Source organism: Chiloscyllium punctatum, chromosome 22 (assembly GCF_047496795.1).
Source record: "Chiloscyllium punctatum isolate Juve2018m chromosome 22, sChiPun1.3, whole genome shotgun sequence".
Classification (NCBI taxonomy): domain Eukaryota; kingdom Metazoa; phylum Chordata; class Chondrichthyes; order Orectolobiformes; family Hemiscylliidae; genus Chiloscyllium; species Chiloscyllium punctatum.
This window is the reverse complement of record NC_092760.1, coordinates 67,508,084-67,522,656: the sequence shown is the minus strand read 5'-3', so window position 1 is coordinate 67,522,656 and position 14,573 is coordinate 67,508,084. Positions and strand designations below refer to the sequence as shown.

The following is a 14,573-nucleotide window of genomic DNA, read 5'->3' as shown; positions in this document are numbered from 1 at the left end:
AATGCAGCACTTCACATTCATCTGAATTAAACTCCATCTGCCACTTCTCAGCCAATTGGCCCATCTGATCAAGATCCTGTTGTAATCGGAGGTAACCTTCTTCGCTGTCCACCACACCTCCAATTTTGGTGCCATCTGCAAACTTACTAACTGTACCTCTTATGCTCACATCCTAATCATTTACATACATGATGAAAAGTAGTGGACCTAGCATCGATCCTTGTGGCACTCCACTGGTCACAGGCCTTCAGTCTGAAAAACAACCCACCATTTGAGCCAGTTCTGTATCCAAATGGCTAGTTCTGTATTCTGTGAGGTTTAACCTTACTAACCACTCTCTCATGGGGAACCTTGTTAAACGCCTTACTGAAGTCCATATAGATCACATCTACCGCTCTGCCCTCTTCAATCCTCTTTGTTACTTCTTCAAATACTCAAATCAAGTTTGTGACACATGATTTTCCATGGACAAAGCCATGTTGACCATCTCTTGCCTTTCTAAATACATGTACATCCTGTCCCTCAGGATTCCTCCAACAACTTGCCCACCACCGACGTCAGGCTCGCTGGACTATAGTTCCCTGGCCTCTCCTTACCACTCTTCTTAAACAGTGGCACCACATTAGTCAACCTCCAATCTTCCGGCACCTCACCTGCGACCATTGATGATATAAATATCTCAGCAAGAGGCCCAGCGATCACTTCTCTAGCTTCCCACAGAATTCTAGGGTACACCTGATCAGGTCATGGGGATTTATCCATCTTCATGCATTTCAAGACATCCAGCACTTCCTCCACTGTAATATGGACATTATTCAAGGTGTCACTATCTATTTCCCTACATTCTACAGCTTCCATATCCTTTTCCACAGCAAATACTGATGCATAATACTCCTTTAGTATCTCCCCCAATTTTCTGTGACTCTGGATCTTTGAGGGACCCTATTCTCTCCCCAGTTACCCTTTCGTCCTTCATGTATTTGTAAAAACCCTTTGGATTCTCCTTCTCTTGTATTTGCCACAGCTATCTCATGTTCTCTTTTTGCCCTCCTGATTTCCCTCTTGAGTATACTCGTACTGCCTTTATACTCTTCCAAGGATTAACTCGATCTATCCTGTCTATGCTTCCTTCTTTTTCTCAACCAAACCCTCAATTTCTTTCGTCATCCAGCATTTCCTATACCTACCAGCCTTTCCTTTACCCTAACAGAAATATACTTTCTCTAGACTCTCGTTCTTTCACTTTTGAAGGCTTCCCATTTTCCAGCTGTCTCTTTATCTGCGAACATTTGCCCCCAATTAGCTTTTGAAAGTTCTTGCCTAATACCGTCAAAATTGGCCTTTTTCCAATTTCTATCTTTTTCCATCACTATTTTAAAACTAATAGAATTATGGTCGCTGGCCCCAAAGTGCTCCCCCACTGACACCTCCGTCACCTGCCCTGTCTTTGTACACAAGAGTAGGTCAAGTTTTGCACCTTCTCTAGTATGTACACCCACATACTGAATCAGAAAATTTTCTTGTACACACTTAACAAATTCCTCTCCATCTAAATCCTTAACACTATGGCAATCCCAATCGATGTTTGGAAAGTTAAAATCCTCTAACATAACCATGCTATTATTCTTACAGATAGCGGAGACCTTCTTACAAGTTTGCTTCTCAATTTCCCTCTGACTATTAGGTGGTCTATAATACAATACGAATAAGGTGGTCATTCCTTTCCTATTTCTCAGTTCCACCCAAATAACTTCCCTGGATGTATTTCCGGGTTATCCTCCCTAAGTACGGCTGTAATGCTATCCCTTATCAAAAACGTCACTCCCCCTCCTCTTTTTCCTCCCTTTCTGTCGCATTTGTATCCTGGAACATTAAGCTGCCAGTCCTGCCCATCCCTGAGCCATGTTTCTGTAAGTGCTATGATATCCCAGTCCCATGTTCCTAACCATACCCTGAGTTCATCTACCTTTCCTGTTAGGCACCTTGCATTGAAATAAATGCAGTTTAATTTATTAGTCCTACCTTGTCTCTGCCTGCCCTGACTGTTTTATTCACTTCTGTTCTCAACTGCAAGAGTCTCAGATTGATCTCTTTCCTCACCATCTCCTTGAGTCCCACCCCCGCATCTTACTCGTTTAACTCCTCCTGAGCAGCTCTAGCAAATCTCCCTGCCAGTATATTAGACCCCTTCCAATTTAGGTGCAATCCGTCCTTCTTGGACAGGTCACTTCTACCCCAAAAGAGATTCCAATGATCCAAAAATGTTAATCTTTTGCCCATACACCAGCTCCTCAGCCATGCATTCATCTGCTCTATCCTCCTATTTCTGCCCTCACTAGCTCGTACCATCAGGAAGAATCCAGATATTATTACTCTCGAGGACTTCCTTTTTAAATTCCTGCCGAACTCTCTGTAATCTCCCTTCAGAATCTCCACTTTTTCCCTTCCTATTCATTGGTTCTAATGTGGACAGTGACCTCTTGCTGGCCCCTCTCCCCCTTGAGAACATTCTGCACCCTCTCTGAGGCATCTTTGATCCTGGCACCAGGAAAACAACACCATTCTGATTTTTCGCTGCTGGCCACAGAAATGCCTGTCTGTACATCGGACTAAAGAGTCCCCTAACACAATTGATCTCTTGGAACCTGATTAACCCCAAATTGCATTACAGCCAGTCTCAATACCAGAAACTTGGTTGTTCGTGCTACGTTCCCCTGTGAATTGATCACTCCCTACATTTTCCAAAACAGCATACTTATTTGAAATGGGGATAGCTACAGAAGACTCCTGCACTAGCTGCCCACTTCTCTTACATTTCCTGGAGTCAAACCATCTATGTGACTGTATCTGTGACTTTTCCCCCTTCCTATAACTGCTATCCATTACATACTGTTGCTGTTGCAAATTCCTCATTGCCATTAACTGTCTCTCCAATCGATCCATTCGGTCTGATAGGATTCGCAACCAACAGCATTCATTGCAGATATATTCTGCAGTAACCCTTAAATTCTCTTTAGAGACTCCCACATCTGACAAGAAGTGCATATCACTCTACTAAAGGTCATTTTTACTTCTTCACAATCTACAGACCCAGAAATAGCACCATCTTATTCCTCTACAAAACACTGCCCCAGATTAAATTAATAGTTATGGCTTATATTTTAAGTTTAAATCAAGAGACATATCTCAAAAAAGAACCCATACATTTAAAACAATTCACTTATCGGTTTCTGTGCAGTGAACTTCACCCAAACAGTTCCTCCAAGATCAGTTGTGAATTTCACTGTTTGTTAATTTTCCCAGATGCACTCCAATATTCAGCGATACATGAATTCAAACCGCAAAGGCAGTAACTGTGCAGGTTCACTGTGGTGTCAGTTTCTTTCTCTCTCTCTCTCACTCTCTCCTGCACTGACTTCACCAGGTGCTTCCTTTGTCTGTTCTTCTCCCTTTTAAAATTGTTTTGACTAAAGGAACACAGTGAAATTTGAACTAGAATATAAAGCTAGCATTAGTGATGGTGACACCTAACAGCATGGTGGCTCAGTGACTAGCACTGCTGCCTCATAGCACTAGGGACCTAGGTTCAATTCCGGCCTCGGCAGCTTTCTGTGTGGAGTTTGCACATTTTCCCTGTGTCTGCGTGGGTTTCCTCAGGGTGCTCCGGTTTCCTCCCACAGTCCAAAGATGTGCAGGTCAGGTGAATTGGCAATTCTATGTTGCCCATAATGTTAGGTGCATTAGTCAGAGGGAAATGGGTCTGCGTGGGTTACTCTTCGGAAGGTCGGTGTGGACTTGTTGGGCCAAAGGGCCTGTTTCCACACTGTAGAGAATCTAATCTAATCAATTGTCATAAATAACTTTAAGATAATAAATGTCCCATATGGGGCAACACAGGAATATTATAAAACAATGATTGACATCCTGAGATATTAGGACTGATGCAATAAAGAGACAGGATTTCAGAAGCTTTTCAAAGGAGGAAAGTGATCTAAAGAGGTGGAAAAGTATGGGGAAAATTTTACTTAGCTGAAGGCATGGCCACCAGTGATGGGAGTAATTAAAATCAGGGATATTTAAAAGGCTGGAATTAGAAGAGTGTGGATACCTAGAAGGGTTAGGGACAGGAGACTGAATGCATAGGAGGGGCAATATTATTTGAAGACAAGAATGAGAGCTTGACTGGAGCCAATACAATTCAACAAGTAAAGAAGCAATACGGGAATGGGAAATGCTGCGAATCGTCACAGCAGAAAAGATCTCAATGATCTCAAAGTTAACAAGGATTGAATGTAAGAGACCAGTCAAAGGTACATTGGAATAGCCAAGTATCGAGGTTTGATGAGGTCACAAATAAGAATTTCAGCAACAGATCAACTAATATGGGGAGGGGCTGAGCAAGATTTCAGTGGTGCAAACAGGCCGCCTTGGCAAGTATCCAATTGGCAAGTCTGCACCAAGATTGCAAACAGACTGGTTTTTATCTGGTTTAGTCTCAGACTGTTTCCTAAAAGAGACAGAGTCAGTGCTCATGGTCTAGTTCATTTCAGTAAGTAGTATTATAGTTTACAAAAGTGAAGGCATCAAGACAGGAGGCAGTGGTGAGGTCGATCTGGAGTCAACAGCATATATGAAAATTAATATTGTGCATTTCTATGATGTTGAGTAAGAACAGCAGGTGTTTGAAAAATAGGATAGAGCAAAGGATAGATTCTTGGAGAGCACCCAGAGGTAAATGTTGAGGAAGTAGGAAGATAACCCATTTCAAGTCATAATCTGGCATGACTAGATATCTAAGAATGGAACCAAGTGACAGCAGACTCATCCTGCAAGGTAACAGTGAAGAAGCACTGCAGAAGGATGGCATGATTAACCATGACAAAGGCTGCAGATAGATCAAGATAGATGAGAATGGATGGTTTACTTTTGTTGCAAAAAGCCAAAGTGTGATTTGTGACACTGATTTGATTGTTTCGCTCGCTCCTAAGGTAAAGCAGAATTCCTGAGTGCAGGGATTTAAACACTGGAGTTTCTGGAAAAATGGGCACAGATTTTGGAAGTGACAATAGGCTCAAGTGATTTGGAAGGAAGGCATGGTCAAAGGCTGGTCCTTTACAAGAGATGAACAATAATGGCAGATTTAAATAGGAGGGTGACATGACCCAAAGACAAAGAACTGTTAACATGGGGGACCTGCAGTAGAAGATGGATGATGAGTAGTTTAGGCAAAAAATAGTTAAGGAAGCTGAGAATGTTTCTTAAAACAAGTTGAGCTTAGATAGGGGAGATAGGAAAGAAACAACACAAAAATGAGAGTTCGGGTCTGTTAGGGAGAAAAATGGCAAAGAAAACTAATTGAATACTCTCGATCACAGAGACAATGAATATCACAAGCTACTCAATTAATTTTTAAGTTGAAGGTCAAGGAGACTGGAAGACATTTTCAACAGACGTTTCAGAAAAAAAAATTTTAAACACAGAATGACAATGTTCAGTTCTCTTTAATTATTTTGGCTGTAAATTTTGCTAATTTATTTATCCATCAATCCAGTGAATGTTTGCTCTAAGAGGGCTGGGTGACTTTGAACAAGGTGACAGAGGAGGGGTCAAAGAACATTTTTAAGGCAGAGATAGGTAGATGTTTAACAAAAACAAATTGCTGAACAAACTCAGCAGGTCTGGCAGCATCTGGAAAAAAAAAGCCGGGCAAACAAATACATTTTTGTTAGGCAATGGTTACAGGAAGTAAATGAGAATATGGAATTCAACACAAACAGAAAAGTAATAATGTTGTTCAACGGTGAACAGACTCAAAAGGCCAAATGCCTTTTTCTTGCTCCTAATTGGTATGTTGCCTCTCCTTCTAAAGTATTTAATTAGCCCAGCATTGATCATGTTTTTCTCTTTCACCAGCCTAATTCCCCCTCACATCCATCAGTGACTAGCTACCCCAGTCTACTTCAAACACAAACATAACACACTGATGTGGTGTAAAAAGACTGTACTGTAAACACCATAACCAACTCATGTCACTTTCACTCCTTTTGTTTCATTATTTGAATATCAAACTCTGGGAATACACTTCATGGTGAACTGGATGACACAATAGGATGAAGCATTATAAAGTGTCATACACAATATATTATTCTGATGTTATAATGAGGCTATGTACATCTAAGATCCCAAACTCGTTCATAACACATTTCAACTGTTAAATAGTTGAATTATTTCCAAATGAATAGCAAGTGCCGTATTGAAGCCATGCAAGAAGTGACAGAAGAAATAATCAGTTAATTCAAGTAGCTTTGGCTCAAAGTTCTTATTGAAAATAAAAGCAGATGATGATAGAAATAGTCACCAGGTCTGGAAACTTCTGTGGAGGGAGAAATCAAGATAATGATAGGAACTTGCACTGTTTTGAGTGGTGAGTCCAGCGGTGAGAAAGTTTGGAAAGTACACAAGATTGTACCCAAATCAATTCTACATCCTGAGCTTGCGAACCAAGGTCATCTCTAACTAGTCGCAAAGCACTTTCTCACAATACCTTTGAACGACTATAGATGCGGGAGATATAAGAACATTCAAATTCAACTTCTCAAGCCTCCTCTGCAGTTAAACAAGATAATGCTACAGCAAGATCTGCCGTAAAGGCCATATTCCCACCTATCCATTTTAAAAATATCCTCGGCCTAAAAAGGTATTCAATTCCACCTCACACTGGGAAAGTGAGTTTGAAAAACCTGACAAATCTTCACAGAAAAAAATAATTCTGGTTATCTTCTGCTTAAATGAATAAAACATAAGATTTAGGAGCAGAAGTAAGCCATTCAATCTACTGTATTGTGTTTGTGCCACTATTTAATAAGATCATAGCTCATCTGATAAATTTCAACTCCACTTTCCTGCCTTTTCCTTATAACCTTCAATTCCCTTACTGATTTAGTCTATCTCAACCTTTATATATTTAATGACCCAGCCTCTACAGCCATACATGATAAAGAATTCCTGAAAAGTCAAACTGTGGTCACTTTCCAAAGATCCAGCTTGGTTTCAATCCGAATTGAAAACATTTCATCATTCTGCAGCTGACAGCACTTTGAATTAGTTGACAAGAAACCCGGTAGACCTGAGGAAGTCAGTGGAATCCAGCATGTTTTCAGACCCTTGACAAACAGGAATGTTTTTGTTTTCACATTTTGTTTTAAAAATCCACTCTGCAGAGGCTTGTGTTTCATCGTTGTTTCTACATTTGGAATTAAAGGGATTAGAGTTCTAATTCTAGATTACAGTTTAGATATTAACCTGCATTTGCTACTCATTTTAATGATAGGTTTTGTATTATAATAAATTGATTATTTTGAGTTCATTAAAAGAAGCCTGGTGAACAGTCCTTTTGTTCTGGATAGCAGTACAAAGGGAATAAATTGGCCATGTTGGTGATTAAGTCAACACATTTATACAAATGGTGTGACTGGTGGAGCAATGGGGCTTGATTACCAGTATATTTCTCCTGACACAGTGGTAACAGAATAAAGGAGACAAATACACTATTTTCCAATGAGGAGATATTTCCATTGTCGAGGGAGTTTTAGGAAATAAAAATCAATGCATTTATTATTTCAGCAGCCACATCTTTTAGAACTCTAGGGTGAAATTCATCAGGACTTAAGGACTTGCCAGCTTTTAGTTCAAATAATTTTCTCTTTTCCTGGTGAATGTAGTAGGTTTAAATTCCTCCTTCCCTTTCTTCTTCCGATTCATAATTATTTCTGGGTTACTGATATGTTACTTATATACTCAATAGTGAAGGCAAGACAGATAATATCACTTCATCAAACAATTTGTTATATTCCACTATCAATTCCCCAGATGCACTTTCAGAGGACCAATGCTCATTGTATTTACCCTTTGCCTTTGTAAATGCCTGTAGAATATTACATCTTTTTACATTTTAAAAAAAGTCATCACTGGATATTAAGGGCAGCACGATGGCTCAGTGGTTAGAACTGTTACCCCACAGCACCAGTGAACTGGGTTCGACTCCAGCCTGAGGCGACCGTCTGTGTGAAGTTTGCATGCTCGCACCATGTCTGCCTGGGTTTCCTCTGAATACTCTGGTTTACTCTCATAGTCCACAGGTAGATAGGATAGTGAAGGAGGTGCTTGGTATGCTTTTCTTTATTGGTCAGAATATTGAGTACAGGGGTTGGGAAGGCGGCTGTACAGGACATTGGTTAGGCCACTGTTGGAATATTGCGTGCAATTCTGGTCTCCTTCCTATCCGAAAGATATTTTGAAACTTGAAAGAGTTTAGAAAAGATTTACGAGGATGGTGTCAAGGTTGAAGGATTTGAGATATAGGGAGAGGCTGAGCAGGCCGAGGCTGTTTTCCCTGGAGCATCGGAAGCCAAGGGGTGACCTTGTAGAGGTTTACAAAATTATGAGTGGCATAGATAGGATAAATGGACAAAGTTTTTTCCCTGGGGTGGGGTAGTCCAGAACTACAGGGCATAGGTTTAGGGTGAAAGGGGAAAGATATAAAAGAGACTTAAGGGACAACCTTTTCACGCAGAGAGTGGTACGAGTATAGAATGAGCTAGTATATTCTATGGTGGAAGTGGTGGAGGATAGTACAACTGCAACATTAAAAAAGGCATTTGGATGGGAATATGAATTGGAGGGATATGGGCCAGGTGCTGGCAGGTGGGACTACATTAGGTTGGGATATCTGGTCAGCATCGATGGGTTGGACCAAAGAGTCTGTTTCTCTATTACTCCATGTGCAAATTAAGTATATTGGCCATACTAAATTGCCCCATAGTATCCAAGGATGTGTTGGGCTAGATGGATCAGGCATAGTAAATGTGAGGTTACAGGATATAACAGGGTCTGGGTGTGATGCCTTTGGTGGATTTGTATGAATGACCTTGTTCCACAACGTAAGGTTTCTATGAGGATGTGCATAACATCACTTATATCCATTCCTAATTGCTCTTCAGAATGTATTTGTGAGCTGCCATCTTGAACCACTGCAGTCCACTTGCTAAAAGGTATACCCAAAGCAGGATTGGGAAGAGACTTCCAGGATTTGGACACAGTGAAGGAACAGTGATATTGTTCTAAGTCAGGAGGGTGCCTGACATGAAGTGGAACTTGCAGTTGGTAGTGTTTCCAAGTATGTCCTTCTCGGTCGTAGAGTTCACAGGCTTGAAAGGTGCTTTCTAAGGAGCCTCAGTGAGTTACAGAGTATTACAGCATGGAAAGAGGCCCTTCAGCCCACTGTGTCCATTCTACTCAGAAAGAACCTAAGTAAACTAATTCCATTTCTTGGCACTTGACCTGAAGCCTCATATGTTGCGGTGTTTCTAGTGTTCGTCTAAATACTTCTTAAATGTTGCAATGGTTCCTGCCTCTACCAGCTTTTCAGGCAATGAATTCCAGATACTCACCAGTCATTGAGTGACAGAAGTTCTCCATAATCTCCCCCTAAACCCTTGTAGGTTACTTAAATCTATGCTTCCAGGTAATTGATCTCCCTAAGGGAAGAAGTGAATTCTCATTGACACTATAGCTCTTGATAATCTTGCACACCTCAAACTAGTCTCCCCTCAGCCTTCTCTGCTCCAAGGAAAACAATCCTGGCCTATATAGGATCTCTTCACAGCTAGAATCTCCTCTGCACCATCTCCAATGCAATCAAATCCTTCCCACAGTGCGATGGAAAGAACTCTATACGGATCTCATCTGAAATATGGTATCCACTGCTGCCACTGTATATCGAGGTGGAGGGAGTGAATATTGAGAATGTTAGGTGGTGTGCCAATCAAGTGGGCTGCTTTGTGCTGGTGGTGTCAAACTTCTGGAGGTTTGGAGTCACAGCCATCCAGGCAAGTGAAGAATATTCTAGGCCACTTCTCATTTGTACCTCATAATTGGTGAACAGGCTTTGAGGAGTCAAGAAGAGTTACATGTCACAGAATTCCAGACTTTTAAAATGCTCTTGTAGTACGGTATTGATTTTGATACGGATATGGCTGTTCCAATTCAGTTCTGTTCAATGATAAATCATTAGGTGTTGACAGTGGGGGATTCAGCTATGGTAACCTTCTCCTGTATTCCAATTTCTCCCTTCTTATTCATTATCTCGTCATCCTTTGCTGTTCTTTATACTCTGTCCAAGTTCCTGACTTGCAATTCATTTTTGCAAGACTACAACAGATATTACCTTACAATTTAATAAATTTTAAGCTTTTTAATTGGCTACGGATGGTACACTTTTCCCTTGCATTGTCTCTCACTGAATTAAGGTTAACTTTCCCAAAATTTGGCTAAGTGTCAATTTCAGGGGAATTTCATGGAGGGTTTCTCTACAATCTTTACTCTCACAATTTTTTGCTGAACACCTCAGAGTATACATTGCACTTCCATTTATGACTCTCATGCAATCTAATAGTCAGGAGCAATGAAATGCCAGGACCTTACACTGTTCACACCATTAATACCATACTTAAATCCCAGCTGCAAACCATTTCAAATGCTGCCAGCCTTATCTGAAGTAGTCATCCAGGTCAATGCTTTGTCCGCAGTCCAGTAATTGCGCAGCAGTGCCACAAGAATGTTAATGACATTCTACAGTCTGCAAAGGTTAACTGCCACTATCTTGTCCTTGCTACCTCATACTTGATCCTCTGCCACTGCACCTCTCTCTCTCGAAGGCACAAGGTTTACTATTCGAAGTATTGCATGCAGCAGCTTTCCTCAAATTGCTCTCACCCACCTCAACTTGCCAAAATACTAATGCTCCTTCCCTCTACACTTCCTACTCATTCAGAACACCTCAACACCTTTCATAACCAAGAACAGACTAGCCCCTGACTGACCACAGTTCCTCTTTATTGAACTAAGGGCTGCTCCCCTTTGAACTGCTGGACATGTCAATTTGATTGAATGCTACACCTGCATGTGCTTCACACACTAACATGTGCATCCCCTTGACTGTTCATTGTTGGCAAACAGGAAAAGCTAGCTGGCTTTCAGTATGTAATAAAAGGCAAGGCTAAACAAATCAAAGATGCTGTGAACATCCAAATAAATGCAGTGAGCGAACACTAAAGAAAGCAAGAGAAAAGGCCAGAAATGCACCCTATTCTGATACATGAAATGAGCACCTGTCCTTGCACATAAAGTAGCATTGTAATGTAAGGTGTAGATGAGTTTCAAAGTGCAGTACAGGCAACCCCCAGGCTGCCAAGTTGATTTGTACGCAAGTTGGACCACAATACAGGAAAATATAAAATAGCTGTTCATAAGTAAGTATGATGAAACATTCACATGTCAGATCTTTAAAATTAGTATTAATACACTCCTGTATGGGATCACATTCATTAAGTATGAGCAGTCATAAGTCCTCCTCTATTGAAGAAATGAATTTCAATGTGAATTAGGATGAGATATGCTATGATTATGTGGTGAGGTGCTTTTTTGATGCAAACCTCTGTGGACGGAGGATACAGGCATTCACTGCCTATGGGGTGTGCTCTGAGATGTTAGGAAATGCACGTAAAGATGGATGCTCAGAGAAGAGCTGTGACTATCAGGTGGTCACTATGACTTTCAAGCAAGGAACTGGCATTGTCTAATTTGTCTCTGGTACCTGGGAAAATAGCAATGCGCATAGAGGTAGTGAGATAAGATGATAATGAGATGTTAATATTTTGCAAATAGGTTCCTGCTACTCACTAGCAAGATTCTGATCCAGCTATTAAATCGGATTTTCTTTCCTTGACATTGAATATCTCATTTTCCCAACTTTCTCACCACTGACCTCGTCATTCACAGACTGATGAAATTCAGTTCCACACATTGTTAGTATTTGGGAATTTGGAATCTAAAGGTAAATATGCTTTTGGTTTTTTGGTTTTTGGTTCTGCGACGGTCAACTTACATCATTAGTACCTTACTGGACTACAACGACTAGATCCTACGCTATCCACTGCAGTTCTCTTCCAGCCTAAAGTAGATATCATGAACCCGGCACCAGGTAGGATACACAGCTGTCTGGATTTATGATCTCAACTGTCAACTCCCCTGACCATCTTTATACTTCTTCAAAATTAATGTTCAACTACACTCCTGTTCCACTCCTATTCACTCCTTTCTTGATTATGTGATTATACACTTAGTTCCTGAGAAGTACAGACACATCCCTAAATCCAAGATCCTCAAGCCTCAGTGAGGAATGATTAAAAAGTATTACATTCAAACAGCAAAGAAGAATACAGCACAGGAACAGGCCCATCTACCCTCCAAACCTGTACTGACACACTTTGCCCTTCCATGCAAAAACTGTCTTCACTTACAGGATCCGTATCCTTCTATTCCCTTGCTATTTACGTATTTGTTTAGGTGCTTCTTGAATGCTGCTATTGTGTCTGCTTACACCACCTCCTCTGGCAGTGCCTTTGTGCAAAATACTTGCCTCGCACATCTCTTCTAAACTCCCTGCCCCCTGCACCTTGAACCTAAGTCCCCTAGTAATTGATACCTCCACCCTGGGACAAAACCTCATACTTTCTACATTATCCATGCCATTCACAATCTTATAAATTTCTATTAAGTCACCCCTCAACCTCCTGTGTTCCAGTCAAAACAAACCCAGTCTATCCAACCTTTCTTCATAGCTAAAATACCCCATATCAGGAAATATCTTGGTAAACCTTTACTGTACCCTCTCCAAAGCATCCACATCGTTCTGGTAGTGTGGTGATCAGAACTGTACGCAACATTCCAAGTATGGCCTAACTAAGGTCCTATAAAGCTGCAGTATAACTTGTCTATCCTTATATGCAATGCCCCTTGCAATGAAGGCAAGAATGCCTAAGGCCTTTTTACTACCTTATCTACCTGAGCTACCACCTTCAGTGATCTGTGAACCTGCACACTCAGATTCCTCTGCATATCAATACTCTTAAGGGTTTTGCCATTCACTGTATAATTTCCACCTGTACTTGACCATCCAAAATGCATCACCTCACATTTGTCTGGATTAAACTCAATCTGCTATTTTTCTGGCCATGCCACCAACTGATCTGTATCCTGCTGTATCTTCTGACAATCCTCCTCACTATCTGCAACTCCACCAAACTTTGCTTTGTCTGCGAACTTACTAATTAGACCAGCTACGTTTTGTTCCAAATCATTTATTTAGATCACAAACAGTAGAGATCCCAGCACTGATCCCTGTGGAACACCTCTTGTCACAGCACTCCGTTCTGACAAGCATCCTTCCACTGCTACCATCTGTCTCTTATGACCATGCTGGTTCTGTATCCAGCTTGCCAGCTCATCCCAATACCATGTGACTTCACCTTTTGTACCAGACTGCCATGAGGAACATCAAAGACTTTACTGAAATCTATGTAGATAACATCAACTGCTTTTCCCTCAATCATCTTTGTCACCTCCTCAAAAAACTCAATCAAGTTAGTGAGGCATGCCTTTCCCTGGACAAAACTTATTCGTGATAGACAGCATAGTTAATTTGCTTCTAAACACATTCAGATTTATCGCTGAGAATATTTTTCAATAATTCCCCTACCACCAACCTGACACTTACAAGCCTGTAATTTCCTGGATTATCCCTGCTCCCCTTCTTAAACAATGGGACAACATTGGCTATTCTCCAATCCTCTGGAACTTTTGGCCAAAGAGGATAGAAAGATGTCTTTTAATGCTCCAGCAATTTGTTCTTTTGCCTTCCTCAATATTCCGGGATAGATTACATCAGGACCCAGGGTCTTATCTACCTTAATACTTTTTAAGGTGGACAACACCTCTTCGGTTTTAATAGTAACTTTGCCCAAAAATTTGAAACTCTCTTCCTGGAGATCATCCTCCACCAATTCCTCCTCTTTGGTGAATACCGACACAAAGTATTCGTTTAGGACCTCACCTACCTATTCTGGTTCCACAGATTCCCTCCATTGTCCTTGAGTGGGCCAACCCTTTCCCTGGCAACCCTCTTTTTTTAATATGTATAAAAATCCTTGGAATTCTTTTAATCCTGTTTGCTACGGCCCATTAAATACCCATTTTAGCCCTTCTAATTCTTTGCTTAAGTTCTTTCCTAATATACTTCAAGGCCTTCATCAGTTCTTATTCTCCTAGACCTTATGTATGCTTCCTTTTCCTTTCTGACCAAAGTCATAAATTCCCTGGTCATCCAAGGTTCATGTAACTTGCCCCATACCGATCCTTCATTCTCACAGAAAAGTGCCACTCCAAAGGTATGTTTATGTCAAGTCACAGAACTCGTGACAAATATGCCACCATAAATGTCCAACGGATCAAATTTTCTCTCCAGCTTTCAGTCCCATATTGTTTTGGACCAGGATGGATCTTCTCAGTCAGGTTAGATCAGTCGTTGTTACTTCAGTACAACATTCAGCAGTACAATTTTTTAGCTTATCATCATTGATCTCATTATTTTTCTTTACCTGCTTCATCCGGTGTCAAAATGGGTCTTTTTTACTATCAGTTTATGTAACGGAGTTTACATAGTGTAATTATTTAAC

General features: G+C 40.8%; 1 protein-coding gene across 7 annotated transcripts in view; it reads right to left on the bottom strand.

Moving 5' to 3' along the window:
- Positions 1 to 14,573, bottom strand: part of dnajc24 (DnaJ (Hsp40) homolog, subfamily C, member 24) — a 94,735-nt gene that overhangs the window by 74,649 nt on the left and 5,513 nt on the right. The window lies entirely within an intron of this gene.